The sequence below is a fragment of the Argiope bruennichi genome, chromosome 5 (assembly GCF_947563725.1).
Source record: "Argiope bruennichi chromosome 5, qqArgBrue1.1, whole genome shotgun sequence".
NCBI classification, from domain to species: Eukaryota; Metazoa; Arthropoda; class Arachnida; order Araneae; family Araneidae; genus Argiope; species Argiope bruennichi.
In genome coordinates this window covers 75,492,177-75,516,232 of record NC_079155.1, presented here as the reverse complement: position 1 = coordinate 75,516,232, position 24,056 = coordinate 75,492,177, and the positions used below count along the sequence as shown (strand labels likewise).

The 24,056-nt window shown below is 27.3% G+C and overlaps 1 protein-coding gene across 1 annotated transcript in view; it reads left to right on the top strand.

Annotated features, from left to right (window-relative positions):
- The first annotated feature begins 9,432 nt into the window (after positions 1–9,432).
- The window catches only part of LOC129969115 (coronin-6-like), a 52,086-nt gene continuing 37,462 nt past the window's right edge, over positions 9,433–24,056 (top strand). Inside the window, exon 1 of the mRNA XM_056083527.1 lies at positions 9,433–9,642. The gene's annotated coding sequence lies outside the window, so the exon portion shown is untranslated. The remainder of the gene's footprint in view (positions 9,643–24,056) is intronic.

Genomic DNA, 24,056 nt, shown 5'->3' with positions numbered 1-24,056 from the left:
TGCAGGCTCAGTTTCTTTAATCTGTTTGCTAGTAAACACCACTAATTTAAAATGCATGGCATAAGATCTATTTTTAGTTTAACTATTTTATTCTCATTGTAGTTTTAGAGAATATTTAGTTCAGTAAATAAAAGTGTTTTAGAAGGATTGTAGCTACCATTAACCTGTTTATGGCCTAATTAATTTTAAAAAAATAAAATTTCATTGATATGCTTTTTAATTAGGTTAAAAACACCAGATTAAAATTATTGTGAAATATAATTTCGTGTCTGATATCTTTTTTTATATATAAAAAAGATAATCAAAAAAATTAGTAGTGAGTAATTAAAAAAAATTAATAGATAAATATTAAACATTTTTAAAGTGCAGTATGATATTGAAAAGTTATAGAATTATTATCAAGTAGCTTTGTATTACTAGTATTACTTAGAAAATAAGAAAAGTAAAAAATTGATTAATAAAAATTTCAAAATAACACTTTAGTTGCTAAGTTTGGCTTAACTACTTAAGAATGCATATTGTATATACACAATGCATATGATAATTCAAAAGGCATTGCCGTAAAGGTTTTTTACTGGATGTATGAAGAAAGCAAACTAACAAAAGGGAGAATTCAAAGAAGGAATCCAGGGGTTTAAATATACTTTTAGATAATGTTTAGTGAGATTTTCCCCCACTCCCTCTTTCTGTGCATTGCAATTTATTGAAATACTGGAATATAGTTATGCAGAAGGGGCAGAGAGAGATATGTACTGTGCCATACATATTGGGAAAATGTATTTCATTGAATCTGAAAAACATTTGAACTTGAATTTTTAGTGTTTTAGATGTTGAAGAATTTATTCTTGTGTCTGCTAAGCTTATATTTAACCTTTTACCTTTAATGAAGAATATGCAGATTAGCCTGATCAAGTAGGATGAATTTCTTGCTGTAAAGGGATATCAAATATGGGAAAAGGTGCTCTAAAAACGCTTTATAGTTACTCTTTATAATATATTACACATTCGATCATCATTCTCATTAATATATCGTTTTGGAGCAATCCTTTGAACAATCTATTGAAGGGATTATACTGTGCTGTATTGAATTGTAACTAATTGTGGTATGTAATTATGTTAATCGATTGCGTAAAATCTAATATGATGAGATTTTAACTTGAATTAACTAGCTTGAGATTTAACATCAATTTTGAAAGATCGCGACCCCTCCCCCCGCCCTTCTTTCTAGAATATCTTTAAATAGTTTGAAAAGAAAATCATAACATTTATTCTTTAAGTTTCAGATTCTGTCATTTTATAACGATTTTTTTCTTTTTATATCTCTTATAGAATCCCCCCACCCCATGAAATATCTCTTTACATGTAAAGGTTTGTCCTGGTTGACAAAGTAATGCACAGTATAAATCATTGAAATTAGTAACATGAAATTTGATAGGATATTAGAGGAACACCAAGAACGAATTTCAATTGGAAGTTTAACTAAAAAAACAAAAGCAACATTTTATTTTTTATTATAATTTATTCATTAAAATATATATATATTTTTTTTACCTTAACATCAAAGCATATTAATCGGACATATGAATTTTTTACCCGTTTTAAAAGTTAAGTAATTTTTCAATGGTATCAATTTAATCTGATTGCATTTTTTCTTTAGTTCTAGTAGTTTTTGGAAATTAGTTTTGGACGCAATTTGTAAGAATGATTTTTATGATTATAATGAAATGCAGAATAACATCGATGCTTCGTCGAATATTTGAGTCACCTTTTAATGTCATGATTAAAAAAATGCTGTATTTTAATCTTAAAGATTTTAAAGCAGTTTATTGAATAAGATTCTTCTATTGATGAGTGTAACTGAATTTTGAGACAATTTGATGTAGTATCTCCTGTTGGCTTCAAAAAAAAAAATTTTTTTTAATGTATGAATTGGCATTTTTATTTTCATTTTGTTCCTAAATACAGTGCTGGCGTCTTTTTAACTTCATGAATTTGATTCCATTATTTATGAATACTGGGAATTCTCAAAACATTTTGATTTCTTCGTCGAATATATAATCACGTTTTTCTAAAAAAAATTTTATAATGTAAAGTTTTAAAAAAATATTTTTGCATATAAGTTAAAAGGCAGATTTTTATTAAATTTTCGGAAAGTGAAACGTTTGTAAAACCCCTTTACTAAACTTCAGAAGTAAAAAAAAATAAGATAATTTTTTCTAAGCTGACCATTTCTCAGCACTGCAATTGTCTATTAAAAATGTGATCTAAAAAAACTCAGAACATGGCATTGCTTTATCATCGATTTCGTGCAGTTTTGCCAATCTTATGATGGTAGCCGTCCTAGAATGTCTTAGCTTCAAGCTTTATAAGGCTGCAAAATATGATGTTTTTAGACCAGGGGTATCCAAACTACGGCCCATGGGCCAAATCCGGCCCTTGACAGCTAAAGGCTTATTGTTGCTGTGATGAGGTGGATAAACACAGAATGGTAATAACTAGGTTTTATTTACTTGCTAAGTAAAGCTTAATAACAAGTATAACTTACAATCCATTTATAAAAAATTCTAATGAGATTTATGCAATTGCGATTTGCCACAGAAATAGTTTGTATTTGGGGACCAAGTTTACTTGTACCAATTATTAAAAATGTAGCAGTTGCATTACTCTTATCTTCTCTTTTGGATACCAGATGGCGATGCCTGATTAGACCATCCCATAGTGCATTGCGATTGTAATTAGAATGAGATGTGACGCTGAACTGTGAAGCCACGCGCGTGAATATCTTGTTTTTGTGTCTGTGCTTGTTTAGTGTGTGGATGTGATTATTAAAAGAAATGTTCCTAAAAACATTCATCCTGTTGCTTCCTGCATGGATCATAATAATCTACATACCATCACATTGACTGCTACGAAAGAGATTTAAGATGCTCAGCGGTTAAGGTAGATCTGTAAACATTCTTTCTGTACTTCATTTTGGAGAATGCTTTTTCACACAAGTAGTACCAAAAACAAAAAGCAAGCCCAGACCAAATTTATGCAAATTATCAAATTGTACCTGTGAAAAACTCATAAAATTTCAACAAAGATCAGTTTTTGTATTTGTTCTTAATGATATCGCCGCACTGTGAATCAATAATTTCCATTTGAAATTCCTGATATAGGGTTTCGATGTCAGTATCTTTCTGAAAAATATTAATTTCATTCGTAATGGCATCAAAGTCTGAAAAACGAGTATCAAAACGTTAGTGGTTTAAAATTTAGACTGCCAAACATTGTGAATTAGGATAGGAGAAAATGTGCACTTTGCATCCCAGCTATGTCGAATCGTATTTGGTGCTGTTTGTATAAAAATCTAATACAAAATTTTTTATCATGGTAGGTTTCTACACCAATGACGACAATTTTAAAAACGATGTATCAATCCCAATTAACAGTTAATTTTTTAATTTAAAAAAATATTAAAAAGATCACAGGTTTTTTTTTTTTTTTTTTTTTTGCTAATATTATAAAATTTTACTTAATTTTTTTTATCATGATAAAAGATGTTGTGCAAATACAGAAATAAATATTAAAATTTTTAAAAATATTTGTTTAAAATTAATTTTCTAAAAATTCTTCAATAAAAACTACGCATTACTATAAAACGAAAACATACTATGCTTAAAAAATGACCAGATTTACGTATGCATACATATACAAAGTTGCTAACTTTGGGGGCTTTAATGTACTTAAAATTGCTTAATTTTTGAAACAATTTCTTACTATGCATTCTGGAGAAAAATCTGTTTCCATCCTTCCCCGTCTTATCCAGGAGGGTCATGTTATGGATGTCCAACCCGATAATAAAAAGAATAATATGCTACTATATACTTTTCACATTTTATTAATTTCGATGAAATTTCTATTAGATTTTGTCATTAGTGAGTCTAAGTGTAATATTAAAATTTCCTTAGTTCTGCTATGTATGTTTTTTTTATTTGGTATTTTAATATAACAAGAAGAACATGAAAGAGCTCCAAAATCTAAATTACATGACAAGTGAGAATAAAATTTCAAACAATTTTGATGACTGTATGTTTCAACAGGATAATTGCAATAAAATTATAGCTGTTTGAATCCAATGAGTAAAGCAATACTGGGGCAAATGCAGTGTAGTCTCATATAAAACTATTTAGAACTTGGAAAATTGATTTTTAAAAAATGAAGTGAGAGTGTCTTCCTGAATCTTTTTAGCATATCCAATTATAAATGTGTTATAGAATATTATTTTCAACCTTTTATCAAATATTTTTACGACTTCTATAAACATCTGGTGACAGTCAGGAATTTGTTTCAATTTGTCATACGAAAATAAATTTAATTTCAATTAGGCACAAACTTTGGCAATTTTCCAAAATGGCGAATGTAATTATGGCGATTAAAATTTCTTTGTTTAAAATAATTCTTACGGCAAAAAAATATTCAAATGTTCTGAAAAGACTAGAGATTACTTATCAAAAACAAGAGAGTCTTGTTGGAATAAGATATTTAAAGAAAGTATAGAATCTGTTATAGATGATTCACGCTCTGAAAGACCACCTACTTCGTATTATCATCAACATGTTGATCAGGTCAGAGAACTGGCAATTAGTTATCCTTGTCTAACAATCAGAGGCATTATTGAGCAAGTTGTCATATAAAATAACGCCGAAATCAACAAAAACTGTGAAGGAATAACCCATGGATTTTGCAAAACGATAAGGCATCTTTTCAGAATGCCATCGTTATTCGAGAATTTTTAATAAAAAATCCTCAGGTACATCTCTACAACCTATTTATTTGATATGACACCATGTGACATTTTCCTTCGGCGCAGTTGAAATGGCACCTTCGTAGCCACCGTTTTTCGACCATTAAGTAGATAAAAGGAAACTCGTTATGACTCTGAAGGGATTTCACAGAAACGACATTAAAGCATATATTGATGATTGGAGAAAACTTTGGCGGAAATGTATTGCAGCTGGAGGAGATTACTTCGAAAGAAGTGCAATAAATTTGGACCAATAAATTAATTCCTCTTGTTTTAAGCCACCATTCTTGGTACATTTTGATCACAGCAATATCAAAAAGCATTAGAAATTAATGGAGTGTAGATAAATCAGTTGGTAGTCGACTGATTGACGGATTTGACTCAAAATTTGATACGTATCTGCAGTTTTGATGGAAAAAAACCCGTATGATAAATTTTATGCATTTACATTTTTCTGTTTTGAGCTACCGAATTCATGTCATCACGGATGACAGACATAATTTCCATACAGCGATTTCATCCAAAATTTAATAGAAATATCACTTTATGTAAGCATTAAAATATAATGCTAACTACCCGCTTTTTTTTAATATAAAGGTATATATCAGTATGAGGAAGCAGTAGTATAGTAGTATGAGGGAGCTTTAGTAAATTTGTATATCTTTTGGATTTTTAACAAAAGCGCTAAATGTTAGGCCTCAGAGACTTTTAAAAAGATCAAGTGCCTAAAGGCCCAGCTTTTAGGTATTTCTTGAGGCAAGGTATTGTGGTGAACCTTATAAGCCAGATAACAGCTACGAAACGCGAGTAATTACTTTTGGCTTGTGGTCTTGTTACTCGGCTGCGAACCACAAGGTCCCAGGTTCTATCCTCGCTCATAACTATTCACTACAGTATCTAAAGGCATGGCTGTGCAAAATAAGCAAATATTTAAAGGCAATACTGTGATGCAAAATAAGCTCAGCAAAGCAATATAGCAGACAGAAGGAGATGCTGTGTGAAAGAGACCTGAAAGGGCATTGAAGCGGATTGTATTGTCTAAAAAGAAAGAATATATATATATATATATATATATATATATATATAGAGAGAGAGAGAGAGAGAGAGAGAGAAATTCAAAACGCAGAGCTAAATTGCTAGATCTTGTCGACTAATATAAACTTTTGGCATTTCCTTAAAAATTTAAAGCTTTTCATTAATGCAAGCTTTGAAGCCATAACTTATATATGAATATATCTTGATATTATTTATTTTGTAGTAATAATTAAATTGTGAAACAGAAATAAAATTATAGTCTGTAGTTGCTTCAATATGTTATGTAATATTTCATAGTTTTTGTCTAAGGATTGAAAAGAATTTAAAAACTGTAGATGAGAAGGAATCTCTCTTAGCTTCTCAGCTGGCGAAGAAGGATTTTTTTTCCTAATTACTTGAACTTTTGAATTCATTCTCATTTTATTTGGCAGTTTGAGGTTAAGAGAGCGATTCTCAAAGACCTACTTTAATTTTGAGAGAGATTTAATACAGTTGAAAGGAGTTTATATTTTCATTTTTTTTCTTCTCTATTTCAACTATAATTTTAAAAAGAAAATTTATTCCTCTATAGGAAATATCTAAGAGTGATAATCTTTTAGGCTTGATTCGTCTATCTTTATTTTATTTTTTAAATTTGCAAGTTAGTAGAAAGTAGTTTGGTCGAAACTTTCCCGCATACTTTCTTATAAATATGTTTTAGTAACCGTATGCCTTTAGCGAACAATGGTTGCTATGGTGTCTACAAGAGTACAATCTTCCAAATCTTGGGGATTAATCTGGGATGCTATTAACACATAAATAACAGAAAAACGAATATGTGTTTTGGACGCTTTTTTCCCTGCCGATTAAAACTAAAATTTAATACTGAACTGCAATTCTAGTCATAAAATCGCATATAAAAATTCATATATTTAAGTTATTGCACTTTTATTTTTATTTGTTTATATATTTGCGTTTTTATGCCTGAAAAGTACAAATCGATAGACGGTCGCTTCTTTGAAGAATTTAGTTTCAAAATATGTATATACACTTCAAATAAATCTATGCACCAAATTTTATTTGTTTTACTCTTAGTTTGAGGTTTACAGAGATAACTTATATTTGGACAACAGGACAAACAATCTTCCTAAGAATGAATTTTGCTCCAAATTTGTGAGAAACCTATAAATTTGTTTATAAATTCCACATTCCGATCTGCCTGGCTCAAAGTACTTTTGAGTTATCTTTTAGAAAGATAGACAGAGTGACGGACGGATCAAAAGTTAGACATAATTCACAAAATGTATGATTAGGTCTCCGAAAGGTATAAAAAGTGTAGATTCATCAAAATATCAAGATCGTTTTTTTTTTTGATGATGATTTCAATGTTTTTCTTTGTATATTTCGTATGAAAGAAAGTAAAAATATTTTTAATATCGTTGAAACGCACGTATAAATCCAGTAACTAGCATAAGGAAAAGTACTATTGCAAAATATGTTGAAAATTTATTGAATATAAGAGAAAAATTTTTACAGAAATAACAATATGTCATTCTTATCTCTTTAGGCATATTTCTTAAAGTTCTAACTGATGTAAAAATAGTTTTATGCAATCATATATGACAAAGTTATCCAGAAAAATACTAAAATTTTCACCAGTTTTAAATTATGAATTTAATTAAAATTTTGCTCACCATTCAGAATTACATGCCTTATTAGTATGTAATTACTGGTTAATCTGATAATTACTTCTGTGGAGAATTTTGTATGATTCATGCATTATGACTTATACGGTATGCCTGCCTATAAACATTATCCTCTTAAAATATTTTTCCGCGCTCTAACGAGACCATTACCTTAAACATTTTGTACTAAATATATTTCAAACTGGATAAAATTTACAGTAATTTTAAAAACTGTAACATTTTAAATCATATCACCTTAAAATTGATTTAATATTTTAAAGAAGATTTAAAATAAGCCTTGCTTCTTAATAACACGAAAATTTTAATTGTTATCTTCAGATTTGTAATCTCAACTTAAATAAACAAAAATTCCTAATAAACAACTATAAATTTGCTAAAATCTGAGCATTACATATCATACATTTCAAGGATTACTGTAATGGGCTCAAATACCTGAAAAAGAAATTAAATGAACTTTTTATGAGTGTAATTAGAATCAAGAATATTCAAAAACCCAGATAAAAAAAAATGAAAACAAACCTGCTCATTTTATAAAAATTATATAATTTCAGTTAACATGACCAATTTTTTCCCCCGTATTATTTTGTATAATATCACGAAAAGCCGTGATTTTTTTTTCATGTGTTACATTACTTGTACTATCCAAACAAAGAATTCTTTTTTTTTATTTTTTAACTAAGCTTTGAAATTTTCTGCCGTTTTTTTTGGGCAGGGAATTGTTCATAGCTCCCATGACTTGTGGGTTCATGAAGAAATGGAGGTTGTGTGTGTTAAAAGTAGGTTTCTTCGCCCTTAAGTTTCTGTTGAAAATTTCAAAAATTGTTTGCTCTTTCAATAACATTCTTGAGAATAAAATGAAGCTACTTTAATTTTTCTAGAAAGATATATCTTCAGTTACCCCCCCCCCGCCCCTTATGTCAGTTATTTAGAAAATAGAGGAAAGATGAAACGACAATTTTATTTTAAGTTAGAAACTATTAAAAGTTCACTTCCTAAATGCCATATCAATGAAAATGATATTCTTTCTATTTCCAAAACTGAATTCAGGGGTATTCTATTTTAAAAATAAATTAATAATTTATATTTTATATAAAACTGAAAACTTTATATTTAATGCATAAAAGATACAATACTATAAAAGAATAGATACTTTCAGTAATTAAAATATGTTGACTGAATGTCACGCTGGAACTACAAATCCAATGGGCTTTTACCATAATCATAAAATCCTTTTAATAAGAAAAAAGTGACAAAATTACAGCAAACAAACATTATATCATATACGAAATCGGAGCTATGAAATATTATGGATGTACTTAAAATTGCTAAAAAGGAGAAATTACATTAAAGCTTTCTTTTTTTAGTTCCAGTTTCATATTTTAATGGTAAACTTTTACACTAGAGCAGCCTCCATTTTGTTATTTATATTGAAACAAAACATTTTCAAATACTGAGAAGTACTATTGTTATTCATTGATACAATTATTGCTCATCAGAAAAGAACAATATTAATAGCGAATCAGCAGCAGACGAAATGAATGAATAAAATTACAAAATTGGCTTCCCATTAATGATGTTTTAAGCTTTCAGTAAATTTATGAAATATCGGCAGTGAATGAAAAAAATTATTTAATGAAGCAAATACATAATTATAAAAATTTTCACATAAAAATTAATACAGTAAACTTCTATGTGATATAAGCTTAACCCTGTGAAATCACAAAAAAATTACTAAATACTTTATGTTTTTTGTCACATTGTACATATCTATTCAATCGAATATGAAATGACTTTCACTCCTTTCTTTTAATCCATATTTTAAAAAATCTTCTAATCTTTCTGTTACTTGTGGATTTTTGCCAGATTACGTATTAAATACGTATGTTATACATAGGTGCTAATTTTGAGTTCTCCTAACATCTTTCAGTAATCCATACATGGTAAACAGCGCGGGTGTGCCAGTGCCGAAGTCTTCGAGAACGCATGCGCTAGTTTTAACTACTCGTGCTTTAAGTTCTAATATGAAAGTATTAAATAATTTTGTAAGAATAACATCATAAGTCTTTTTAACGCGTGTTGTGCGAGATTTTAAAGTAACAAGTTAATATTAAGAAGTTTCTTCATCAGTAAAAGGTGAGTCATTCTTTGAAGCAATTCATAAATTAGCATTTCTTAAATTTGTGCTTAACCACATGTGGAAAATATAATTATTGCTACAAAATTAACAATCATTTGTCATTTTGACTCATGTGTTTGAGAATATATTATGATTCAAAATTTCTGTTTGCTGCAATTTTCAGTTGTTTTAAGTAATTTAAAAGGACTTAAATGAGTAGCAACATCACTACGTTAAAATAGCAGAAATATTTTCGGCTTTCGCCGGTTTCAGTTTCTTCTTGGCATATTTTTGCTGTCATAGGTACAAATAGAAAAAATAAAATTTTTCTATTTATTTTACATTATTATTCAATGAAATTATTGTTTTTATGTTACAAATTATAAATTCTGGTCATCATTGAAATCCATACTTTTGCATATTGGTATTTTGTTTTGATGTTACAGTGATTCCATTTTATAATCATTGAATATGAAATTATACTAAAAACTGCAATTACCCAATTTATTTTTTAAAAATCTTATTCAGTTATCAACTTTAAACATTTTTTAAAAATGGAAATAAATTCTTAAACTCCTGAGCAATTTTTTTCGTTTTTTCGAAATTAATTGATGGCAAGATTTAATTATTTTGCTTTTATAAATTTTGTATATTTTTTATAAATTGCGTTTTGACTGATCTTTTATAATTACTGTTGTTTTTCTGAATGTCAGATAATGTAGTGCAAGTGTAAAATGGAGATCCATTATATGTCTCATGAATCACATCTAAAATTTTGGATATCCACACTTCAATGTATTTATTAATTAGAAGTTCAAAAATTAAATAAACTATTTTTTTATCAATTATTCCTGAACAAAGCGGGAAACATGTTTTAAAAGTAAATGCTTAGCAATGATTTTGAGTTTTAACTATATAATTATTTTTGCTTTTTATAAGCTACTTCTCTATACCAGTTTTATTTGCTATTCATTTATATATTTCTTTAGAAATTATTCCATTTTTTCTTCATAAATTATTCAGTAACTTTTAAAAGCTCTTGTTTAATTTCATACATATAATGACACATATAGAAGTAGTTTTTCTTTATTATACTGTTTATATTTAATGATATAATTATTTTCCTATTATTTTTTTTTCTGAAAATGTATTCCTCGGAATATTTTTGATAAATGCAATGTTATGGGCTTAGAATTATTATTTATTCTTGCTATTTAAAAAATTTTAAACCATAAAAAGATGAATTTTTTAAGTAGAATTTTGAGTCTTAAAAAAAATACTACTAGAACATCTTGCATCCTTGCATGAAAAAAACTCAGTCTGATATTTTTCACTCTATTCTTTGTCTGCTAAATAGGGAGTTTTTGTTTTTGCAAAATATCTTAATTGTATATTTAAAGTTATGTTGCATTGCCTATGCAAATAAATAGAATTTGACATGTTAATAAGAATTATGATGTTTTGATTTATGAAATACTTGGTAAAGGCATCTTAAAATTTTGCTTATTTAATCTTTCTTGACTTGTTTAATTACTAAAAATTAATTTTATCTTGTGAATAATTTCATTTTTAAGATAATTTCTTGTTGTATGAACATTCAACTATTGCAGTTATATTAAAAACCAACAGTCATTATATAGATTACAAATTTCTACATCTGTGTTATGTTGGTTAGGCAAAATTGAATCAACTCCAATATGTTCCACTGCATGCTATTGATAATGATTAATATTTAATCTTTTAGATTATGGTGCAATAGCTAAAATTTTTGCTGTAATTTCTCGCCACAGTGTTTCCATGTTTGTTTGTTAATCCTGACTTTTTATAGCCATTCAAAATGAAGTTTTTACATTTGATGCAAAGTTGGTGGGAGATCATATTGTAATCTTGAATTTATTGTAATTACTTTTATGAGGTAAATAAAATATTAGAATTTTTTTCTGTTTCCCAAAATGTCCTGTAATATCCCAAAACATGTATTTTGGAAATGATTTGGCAACCAATTGCCTTGTATAATTGTTATAATTTCCCTTTTGTAAATCTATGAATATATATTTTCAAGTGAATAAATGATACATTTAATAAATGAATGAATCAAAAATTGGAGTGTTCTATAATTTTTTAAGTTTAGTTATGTCTTATACTAAAATATTTCAAACTATTTATGAGATCATTAAACAAAAGAAATCATTAATTTGAGCTCTCAAATAATATTAAAATATCATTTTTTAGTTGATGCTTTTAGATAGTTTTTTTAGTGTAGTCAAATATTTAAGCTGATGAAACATGTAATTTTTGTTTTCATTTTGTTGTTTAAACTCATTTGTCTCTTAAATAAATTAATAAAATTTTTATGGAAATTGCTGATAAAAAGATCTGAATTAAATGTCAATTTCCGAATAATGAGAAAATTGATTTATTTCAGAAAAATGACTAAGTCATTATACTAATTTTATTACATTTGTATTGTATTAAAATTTAATAGAAATTTTTAGGTTAAAATATATAATGTTTTTATATTCATATCCGAGTAGAGTTTTTTATTTGCATGTTGATAAAAATTAGCTTGAAACTTTGCTGCACAGTATCGTACCATGATAATAGATCTTATCGTTTGTAAGCTGGTTTCTTAAAGTATCCTGACCATAAACATTTACATCACTTGATTGCTTAGTTCCAATAGATATGTAAATTGTTTTCCTGACTTGCTTATTCTTACATCTTTATTTTCAAGCTGCATTAAAAAAAACTATTATAAAAATAATTATATATTTATGTGTCGATTTCTGCATACAGTAATAAATCTTAATGGTGATAAGTCAGTAAATTTACAGTCAGTAAATTTTCAACAAAAAATAAAAAAGGAAAGGGCGTTTTATTCTAAAATCTATAAATTAAATTTTAAAAAGTTAAATTGCATGATTAAGATATCATTTTTTTCAGTTTTAGTATTATATGCAGTTATTAAGAGGAATTTAAGTCATAGAAGTATAAATTCCAATTTAGTGACATTTGTCAATCCTTTTTTAAATCAAATATTAAAAAAAATTACTTTATATATTAAATCTTTATAGTATGCTCTTTTAAAAGAAAACAATTATTTAAAATAAATTAAAGTTAGTTACTTTTAACTTCACTAATTCCTCTTTAATTCATTATTTACTAAAATCCTTTTGTGCTTTATTTCTAAAATTTATTGAATTGAGATTTTCTATTCATAATATAAACAATTAATCAGAACTTATTAGAAAGAATCTTGTTCCAATATAGTTATTTGTTTTATCCTAAAATTATCATTATTTCACTCGGTATGAAATGTTTCTTTGCACAGATTTAGGCAAAGCTGCTTTACAAGCCCTTACTTTCCTTCTCAAAAATTGATTCTTTTGAAAGTAGTGCCTCCTATAATATTCTCTCAAGGTATAATGAATGCATCTTTAAGATATGCTTGAATTTTGTAATTTATTTAATAAAAAAATATTTACAGACTGTCAAATATACATTGTTTTTAGTGGAATGAAATTATGAAATGGATTTAAATCAAAGCAATTAATGGCTAAAGTTAACATGAAAGAAACTGTAGGGTAGGAAGCCAAGTTGGTTGCTCTTAGAAAAATTGATTAGATTGTAAAATTTAGGATTTTTTTTTCTCATTAGAATTTATAAGGAAAATAGTTTAAGAGAAGTCTTAATTTAAAATATTTCATCATATTATTTAAAATTTAATTTTAATTGAATTGTTTAATCCAATTAAACTAATATTTGTAAAAAAAGTTAAATATGTCATTTTTTTTTTTTTTTTGTCTGAATAACTGTTATCTAGATATTATAATATTTCCAGTTAAATGTTGTTTATCAATATAAATCGTGAAACATTTGTTTTCTCTGCAAATTGTATGTTATAAGAATCTAATTTTTAGCAGGTGGGGATGATATTTTATTTTTGATGCAGCTCTTCAAAGTATTTTTGATAGAAATCTTACTTCATTACTTATGGATTTTTTTTTTTTTTTTTTTTTTTTTTTTTTTTTTTTACAATTGTAGTATTTTTTTTAAGGCTTTCAATTAGTTTCAATGTAGTTTTTCTAGGGAATGGATATTAGACCAAGCTAATATCCTTTTACTTACTTTTGTAAATGTAGTAAAATTAGATGTAAAGATTTAAAAGTGTTAAATGTTGGTACTTGGGTATTGTTTGGGTTGTGTATTGTATTGAAGACATAAATTCTTTTATGGAATTCCAGTATGTATATATAAATAAGAATATCTTTTTGTTATTCTTATTCATATACAAATTCTAAGTAATTTATTACTGCACTGAAGCTCGATTGAATATTCATTGGTAGTAAGCAACAAATTAAAAGCAGAAAAATTTTTTTGAATAAATATATCTTGTAATTTAAATAATGTCTTGATTAATTTGAAACAATACATTTTCTGTCACTTTCCATGTTAAAAATAAACTAAATCTTTTTCTTAGGTTAATTTCTATTACATTAACTATCATATTCTGAGAATTTTTCTAATTCTATCTCTCTATGTATATATATATCTAGGTTTTAATGATGGCTGTAATTCTAATGTACATGTTAATATTTTTTATATAATTTTTTGCCTTATGTAATAAATCTTAAATTATTTAATACTTAATAAGTCAATTAACTTGCTATTGAACCAAATTTGTTCAGTTTCCAAATTTATTTTAGTTCATCTTATCTTACATGATTACCCCATCTTCATATGAGATCAAACCAATTAAAAATTTATACAGTGTGATGTTAAAGACACATATGGGGTAAATAGTTTTATATTTATGTAATAAAATTTAATGGTATAATCAAAACTTATTTGCATTATTTAAACTTTCTTAGAATAATTCTATATTCATTGTTTTGTTTAATTTAAAAGGCTCATTAATTTTTGTCTGAATGTTTTAATTATTATGAAGAAAAATTTATTTATTAAAATTATTACAAGTGCATATCACTAATCTTGACTCACAGTATACCTTGAAACTTCCTATATTTTGATATTGAAAATCAGTATTCAGATTGTTTTAGAGATTAGAGAGAAGAATGATTAACTTAATTTATTACATCTACCCATTGGTATGATTTGATGTCTATAAATATGAGCAATGCTAATGATAATCTTTAAGCAAATATGTGTATGATATCAAGGCTTCTAAACCCATTTGTATCATTAGCATGGTTTTTCCTGTTTTTCTTTATTATACAAATGGATTAAATTATGGTCAAACATAGCAATCTTATCAAAACTGAGATGCATATTTGTCATAAACATATTTTCACTTCTGTCTGAGATGTTCGAACTCTGGCCAAATAATTTGACTAGAAATATTAGAATTTTAGAAATTTTTAGCCTTTATTTTGTGAAAAAATAATGTAAAAAATCAAATTTAAATATAGTATAAAATTTATTATGTTATATATCATTAAGTAATACTTGATGTTTCTATTCATTTTAAAAGTTGGGATTGTAGAAATTTTTCTACCTAAAAATGTTACTGACATTAATGTTTAAAATCTAAGAATAAGGGACTTCTGCTGTAAACAGTGTTTTTCTCCTGTTAATTCCTGTGATAAAAGAAAAACATTCATTATATATATATTTATAAAATATTGGACTTTTGGAAATTTTAGATTATTAGACTTAAAATATTAGACATTAGACTTTTGGTTTTATTTCTTAAGGCTCAAGAGTTTGATACAATTTTGCAGTTGATGTCTCTTAGTATATGTTAAATTTTTTGAAGACTTATTGTGTTTGAACTGGTGTGGAAGAGGAGAGATAGTCAATTCAGCTGTTATTCCCATACGAGCTTGGTTCATAATTGCAAGGTTTGTTCCTAAATATCTGCTGTGAATCTTCTAAATCAAATATTTGAAATATCATAAATGGATCTTTATGAATTTCAAAGATCTTCGAACTATTGCACATTTAGAGAAAGCTAAGCAAAAAAAGTTTTCTTATAGATTGAAATCTTATATATCAGCAGTTTATAGATTCGAATCATGTATTAGGTTAAATAAATTTGTCAGTAATATGGAAATATTGAAATTCTACGATTTAAATATTTTTTAATACTTTTTCATTTTGGATCTAAAAAGTTTCACTAAAATTAGAGTTAAGAATTTCTTGTTGAAACCATTATTAGAAAAAAATGTCTTATCTGAGCATGTGTTACTTTATTTTTCCTGCAGTTTTCTTTACAGAGTAAATTATATAGTTGCAATTTCTTTTCTATTTAATCATTTTAATGTATAAATTTTTGATTTAAATGTTATTTGCAAAATTAATTATTTAAAAATGCTGCAATTCTCTAGTGCCTATGCATAAAGTAGCTCCTTTGCACTTTAAAATATTTTTACTGCTACTGTAAACCTGTACAAAACGTGCAAATAAATGACAAAATGCCAACTTTTTGCAGACAAAAAATACCAATTAATCTAGTGTATGCTGTTGAAAATCGAATGGCATACTATGCATTATGAAAATTTAATCATTAAAATCATTGAAAATTACATTATTTGCAGAAATATACTCATTAATGATTTGGAGTAAAAGTTCTAATTTGTCTTGATAACAAATTTTTTAAAAACATCTTTAATAAAAACTATTTGCGTATACGTTCTAATTGTATTCTTGAAATATTAAATAAATATATTTTGAAATATATTGGCTATACCTAACAATGATGATAATAGTTTTGCATAGCAAAATAGTTTTTCTTACCCTATTGTTAGATTAGCATTGAATTGATAGCTTGAAAAATAGAAATTCTGAAACAATTATTTTTCATTTCCAAGCGTTATATTAATCGAATTGTTCATTTTTCGGATGTTGTGAAAGAGTCTTTCATATGTATTACTCAAATATTTTTGTTCGGGTTTTTAAAGGGTTTAAAGAGAATTGGTAGATTGGTAAAAGGGGGAGAGCTGAAATTTATTTCAAATGGAAGATATTGTGCTGTAATATATGGCAAGGCATTTCCTGTAAAATTTAGAAAGCAAAAGGCGAAGAAATTATTTTAAAAAAAAATATCGAATTTTTAATCCGAAACATTATAGTTAGATATTTTAGGTTCAGTTCGTGTATCTCTATTATTTAAAATTTAAATGTATCAGCCATAATGTTCACATAACACATATTCAACCTCATTGCTTCGTTCGCATATTTAAACATAATTACTAAAAGAATCAAAAGCGCTATTGTAAAATTTACTGAAAAATATTCAACGCTTAATAAAATCAGAGAATAAAATTGTGTCAAAATAAAATTGACATCACGACAATTTTTGTTTTTGTTTTTTAAAACGATGTGCGATTTTAATTATAACATATTTCGAACTTATTTAAAGAAAATATAAAATTATCGTTTGTTTTTAATTGAAATTCTAAATAAAATTTTGAAAATATTTTTTTTCATTTATTTCTTCTTAAAACTTTAAAAAATCATTCTACAATGAACACTTACCAAAATTTGGTTATTCCAAGTCGAACCGTCTGCCCTTTAGAACAAAGGTTCCCAAACTATTAAACAGTGGATCTACTTTATCCTCAACGCATTGGATTTTTTTTAAGACGAACAGCATACGTTTCTTTTGAAAGAAGTTTTATGAATCGAAAAAGGAAGTATTATATATAAAAAAATATAATCAAATATAATTTTATAAAAAAAGAAAATTTTAATGTCTGAAGATTCTAAGCCCTCAGAAGATTCTAAGTCGCGACCCACAATTTGGAAACCCATGCTGTAGAACATTTTGAATGATAAAAAAATACGTCCGTTTTGCATTGTGCCATTTACATTTAGTATTGCTGATTGCGAAATTATATTTAAAAAAAACTAATCCCATTTTTTTAAAATTTACTATTTTTGCTTCCAAATTACTATTCTTATAAGCTCTCGTACATTTTTTTCTGTTTTTGATTTCATTTTGGGGTGGTATGGAATAATATTGGTAATGATCTTTTTTTTTTTTTTTTTTAAATTTATATAAGCAGTTAATTAGATTAAGATAGATCTGAACTTTGGTTGCCCGATTCTTGCAAATCTAATGAAAAACACGGAGCAGTCCAAAAAGAGAAGAAAGAATCTCAAGTTTTGGGGTTCGTAAGCAGTGGCTTAGCGAAATTAAGTGGTGCCCGGGGTATAATAATATATTTCGCCCTCTAATCATCATCGGCGACCTAGTAAAAACAAATGCGCCCAGTATGAGGTATATATATATATATATTTGCTCTCCTGGTTATATTTAACTTTAAAAATGAACGTATTTGTTTTCATTCATTAAAATTAGATCTCTGGGCAATTATGTACTCCTTGATACGCGATCGTTACATAACTGGTAGTCTGATAATCCTTGACTGAATCATCAAATACTTGATTTATGGCTAGACGAAAGTCAATGTGCTCTCTTGCAATATTTTGTGAAACATATTCAAAATTGTTTCGATCGCAGCTGTGATTCAATACTTTAAATGACTAGAATTAGTAATTTCTCCTTTGTAGAAAAATACATCCTCTGAAAAAGTCCAGAGAGTGTCTCATTTTCCCCTATCTATGTATGAAGCTTTAAATGAGAAGTTTATTAAGTCATGGACTGGATGTAGGATCCAATCTAAGTTTTCTAGACCTATTATTATAATTTGTAGTAATTGTTCTAAATTAATTGTAATTCTTGGCAGTAAAATAAAATTTTCAGCTTGGGGAACGATATAACACATAATAATAGTTAGGAAAACCCGTCGATAGGTGTTAACAATGACTTAAATATCTGGAGAATGTAACAAGAACCATGATTTCCTCTCTGCTAATATTAAACAACGGATAAAATGAAACCATTGATTTGGAAAATTCAATGGTTACGAAAATAAATTAAAATTCTTCATCTCATGTCAGATTCGCAGCATTTTAATCTTCAATTATCTGGCTACCAAAAGAGCTCTTGTATAGATTAAAATAAAAAAAGAAAGAAAAGTCTGAAAGTGCGTGGATATTTTGGAACATTCATCGCTTTTTATACATTATCTTATTCTGTAAATCAAATAAAAATAGCTCTGTTTCTGATGAAATTATTGTTGCAAAATAATTAAGAGAAAGCATCAAAATATAGTTTATTTTTTAATTTAAATTCTAAATTTTTTTTAAAAAAAAGGCTTTTTGAGGTACACATTTCCACTCCCCAAATTATATATGTACCAAATTTAGTAGCCGTAGGTCAAACGGTGGCCTGTTGAGCGTAAATGCACACACACTCATGGTTATTATAAGTATAGATTATTTTATTTAAAAAAAAAATCGAATTCTGTAATATTCGTATCATTTTATATCGCATTGGAAATAAACGCTAATATATTAAGTTTCCGAACTTGCTAAACAAAGTTTATTATTGTATAGAATTTATTTGTAAATAAATAATATTTATCGAAAATACAGGTATTTAAGTAGAAGGCGATATCGAACGAGGCATCTCAAAAATATAGGTTAAACAATTTTCGATTGAAAGGAATTGTTTTCCGAATTGCACACACCAGTTACGCTTCCGCAGCAGAGATTCTTGTTTTTGCAGCAGAATTTGTATGCGTACAATGTTTCCTTTTTCCTTTCGAAAGGAAGCCCTTCCGTTTCTGTTTCTTGACTGAAATTGATAAAATTGTGATTAGAATGACGACCGAACCTGTCTCGAAATATTTATCTCACACAAGATTGTTAGTTGCAAGATGGTTTCCATGCTCTTTACCTTTAATATTCTTTCTGATAGTGCTAGGGAAGGAATATTGAATACATTGCATCTCTACAGTATTTTGGGAAATGGCTGTATAAATTATGCTTGTATCCCTTCTCATGATTAAATTATCTAGAAAATTATAAAATTGGCATCTTTGAAAAGTTTTACTTTTTGGATTTTAACCCTTTGCACTTGAGAGGTGACTCATGATCACCTATTGAAACTTGACCGAAGAAGTTTCTAGAACTAATTATATATAATATAGTTTTGTAAGAAAAAGACAGGGTAAGGTTTAAAAAAATTAAATTACACCTTGTATTTTATACATCGTAAAGGAATGAGCTTTTATATTCCGCTAATAATCATCATGCATCTAATTACTTTTCCGAGTACAAAGAGTTAAAGTTGTGAAAAATTTGTATTTATACAGTACTATGTTTCAGAGTTTTGAGTAGGAAAAAAAAAGTTTGAATTTTGCTTAACTTTTAGTTAAATTTTTTTTTATAGTACACTTTTTTTTGCAAGAAGTAAAAAGCTGACATATTTGATAGCCGAGGGGAGAGGGCAAGGAAGTATAGATGCCATGAGTATCAATCTTAGAAGGCGCTCTAAAGGCAAAAGTTAGTATATGTCATTAAAAAAAAAAAAAATCAAGATACGACAAAGGGGTGAAAAATTACCATCCTCATATCCTTGCTACGCCATTGGGTCTAGGTTCAAAAGTCTGCCCTGTACAGCTTCCGAATTATTTACTTTTCTTAATCATGTATAGAATGTCAGTTTCATTACAGACGGTATGCCAGTTAATAAACAATATTATGTTAAAAAAAATTATGTATGTCTATAAAGCACGATATTTCAGTCATGAAATAGTGAAGACGAATGAAATTCGGTGTGATTTTTGTATGAGATTTGCAGATTTCTACTATCTTTTAATTGAAATCTGTCTAAATTCGGCTGTATAGGAACATACCTAAAAAAGGTTATGATCTTATTAACTGATTAAACGAATGTTTTATCATCAGAATTACAAATATGCATTGTGTTTTGAATACAAAATTAGAATACAATTTTACCGTATAGTTTTTTTTCTCTAAAATTATAGATCTACATTAAGTTATAACCCATTTCGAAAAGTCCGTCTCTCCGCGTGTATGCGATTGCGATAAATGCTACGACCTAGCTAAATGAATTTTTTTTTTGTACCTTAATTATAGGTATTTGTATCAAAATTTGGATGCAGTCAATTAGTGTGAAAAAGTCGTCATGATTTATTTTTCTCTATATTACGAAACTAATTACAAATTGCTCCATATTGTGGATGTATAAATTAAGTCAAGGAGAGAATACTCACCTTGTTTTGCGATAAGCTATGTTTTGTGTAAAAGGCAAATCATTACGAATTATTGCAATCCAATCTTGAGTTCAAAATGAGCTATTTAAAGATATGTGTTAATACATGCGAAAAATGATATCATTTATGTTATTGATAATCATCTTGTGCTCGACTGAGAACTTATGAAGTTTTTGCATAAGAATATTTATTAATTGATAGTATAAATATTATTATTAACATTAATACAGATTGAACAGACAGTGAAACAAATGTACATTTGTAACAAAAATTAATGTAGCTTTCACGCCTCTAATTATAAAGGAATTTTAAATTAAATTACTGAAACCTCATTTTTTGCTGAAATTGGGAACCCAAGAGGATTTTTGCGTTTCGATTGACGTTTTTTCCTCATCTGAGAACTAACTCCTAATGTTTGTTTTTTTTTGTCTGTTAACATAATACGTTATCTAATACTTTATTAAATCTTCTAGGGCAAAAATGGGCAATGCACATTTCAGGGGCCTCCTCCGCCAATTTCCAAAATGAAATCTTTTGAACTTTTAATTACTATTAGGACAACTTTTAATAAATATTTTCATAAATTGAAATAATAAAATATTAAATTTTTGATCATTTTCAAGATGCATGGTTTCAATATTTCATGCATTCAATTTTAATTTCGAAGTTATTTTAAAATAAAATGGTTAAAAAATACAATATTTTTGTAGCGCTGTCTATTGTAATGCAGAGTTTGCTATTTCTTCCGATTACTGAGTCAGTTCAAATATATATATATATATATATATATATATATATATATATATATATATATATATATACTAGCCGCCTTTGGCGACCAGCCGGTTCGCCAATCTTAATGTTCGTTAAAATTTTAATAATTAAATATTTTATGCAATTTCTACTTTAATAGCTTCTTCATCAAAATATTTTAAAACTTCAAATTTTGATTATCATATAATTCATTCATAATATTATAAAGGCCTTCAGTCATAACGTAATATGTATCTCTCTCATTTTCTGTTAGCACCCGTAGAATTTATGCTTTAAATTAAAGTGGAAAGAATTTATCTTCAATTAATATAATAATATTTTTTACTGAAACAAAGCATTTTTTTATAACCTGATTACTGAAAATAGAGTCACTCAGCGTTTAAACTTTATGGGCACTAAAGACTATCTTTTTAAATTTATGCAATATCTCAAGAGTTGGTCAACAAAATTTTCTTAGATTCATTATGAGCAGATCGATTCATTAACGATGTTTAAATTTAAATGCATCAAACACTAAGAAAATAAAACGAATCGTTTAAAATAAACGGTTGAAAACAGGTTTTAAAAAAACTACTTAAAAAACGATGTACTTAAAACTATAAGCATATACAAAAAATATATAACTAACATAAATACAATTTACTTACAAAAGCATGCAACTAACCCAAAAATAATTTAAATCATCCATTGATAACGTTGTCATGGCAACAATCAGAACAGAATGCGCATGCGTGAATTTTCTTCGCCGGTTACGTAACGCAAATACGTGATTTTTTTCTACGCCAGTTGGGGTAACGCTATGCGGATTAGACATTTTTAATTTCCTTTATTCTGTTTTATTTTAATTCAAAAGTACTTCAGAATGAATCTGAAAGATTGATTCATTAACAATGTTTAATTTTAAATGCATCAAACATTAAGAAAATAAACAGAACCGATTGAAATAATCCGCCGAAAAATTTTAACCCTAGCCTCATTACTGTTGGGAGAAAAAAAAACTGAAGCCTTTCTCGTTTGGCGCTGGGGATAATGGAAGATTTTTTTGGCGAAAAAGTTGGCGGTGGGGAAAATGGAAGATTTTTTTGGCGGGAAAGTTAGTTTTTAAATAATATTTAAAATTCTAATTAAAAATTCGAAAAAAGAAACCCCAGGTGCACATTCCCAACCTCCAAGGTATACATGTACCAAATTTGGTAGCTGTATGTCAAACGGTCTGGCCTGTAGAGCGCCAACACACACACACACACACACACACACACACACACATTGAGATTTATTATAAGTACTAGCCGCCTTTGGCGACCAGCCGGTTCGCCAATCTTAATGTTCGTTAAAACTTTCATAATTAAATATTTTATGCAATTCCTACTTTAATAGCTTCTTCATCAAAATATTTTAAAACTTCAAGTTTTGATAGGCATATAATTCACTCATAATTTTATAAACGCCTTCAGTCATAACGTAATATGCATCTCTCTCATTTTCTGTTGGCTCCCATAGAATTTATACTTTAAATTAAAGTGGAAAGGATTAATCTGCAATTAATATAATAATATTTTTTACTGAAACAAAGTATTTTTTTTTTTTTTGTAATATGATTATTGAAAACAGTCACTGAGTGTTTAAACTTTATGGGCACTAAAGAATATCTTTCTTAATTTATGTAATATTTCAAAAATTTGTCAAAAACTTTTCTCAGATTCATCATGACCAGATTGATTCATTAACAATGTTTAATTTTAAATGCATCAAACACTAAAAAAAAAAAAAATAAAACGAATCGTTTAAAATAATCGGTTGAAAACAGGTTAAAAAAAACTACTTAAAAGACGATGGTCTTAAAACTATAAGCATACACAAAAAATATATAACTAACATAAATACACTTTAATTACAAAAGCATGCAACTAATCTAAGCAAAATAATACAAAAAAATAAATAAATAAAATAAAAAGAATCTGGAGGTCCCAAAGTTACCGGATTCTTAGATTTGATGATTAGCACTGCATTATCCACATGTGTAGAATAAGTATAAGTATAAATAAAAGAATAAGTATAAGAGTAAGTATAAATATTCCCACATATATTCAATATAAAATAATTACTCATGTATATAAATATACAAGAATAATTTCTTTTTTCTAAAATCGTAATGTAAATTTGCCCTAAAGATCTCAACAAGTGATCAGATCCATAAAACTCCTTCAGGAAAGCAGAAATTTTACGTAATGAATGTATTAAAGATGTTTACATTACATCCAATCATATTTTTTGGAACCAGAAGTAATTGATAGATGCCTTAACCATTTAATATATTTTTATTCGAAAAGTGAAAATGATCCACCCACCTCCCATCTGCTATTTGCAGCATTTATATAAGTAAATTATTTGAATGCTTCAGCTGTATGATCATTCGGTGTAAGAATTTACTAGTGCATGTCCGTGTCAAGATTCAATGCTAGATTGAACACAGGAAAATATAAACTCATTACAAGTTAACCATGCATTTGCGACTCGTAATAGTTTTTTTTTTTTTTTTTTTTCATAGT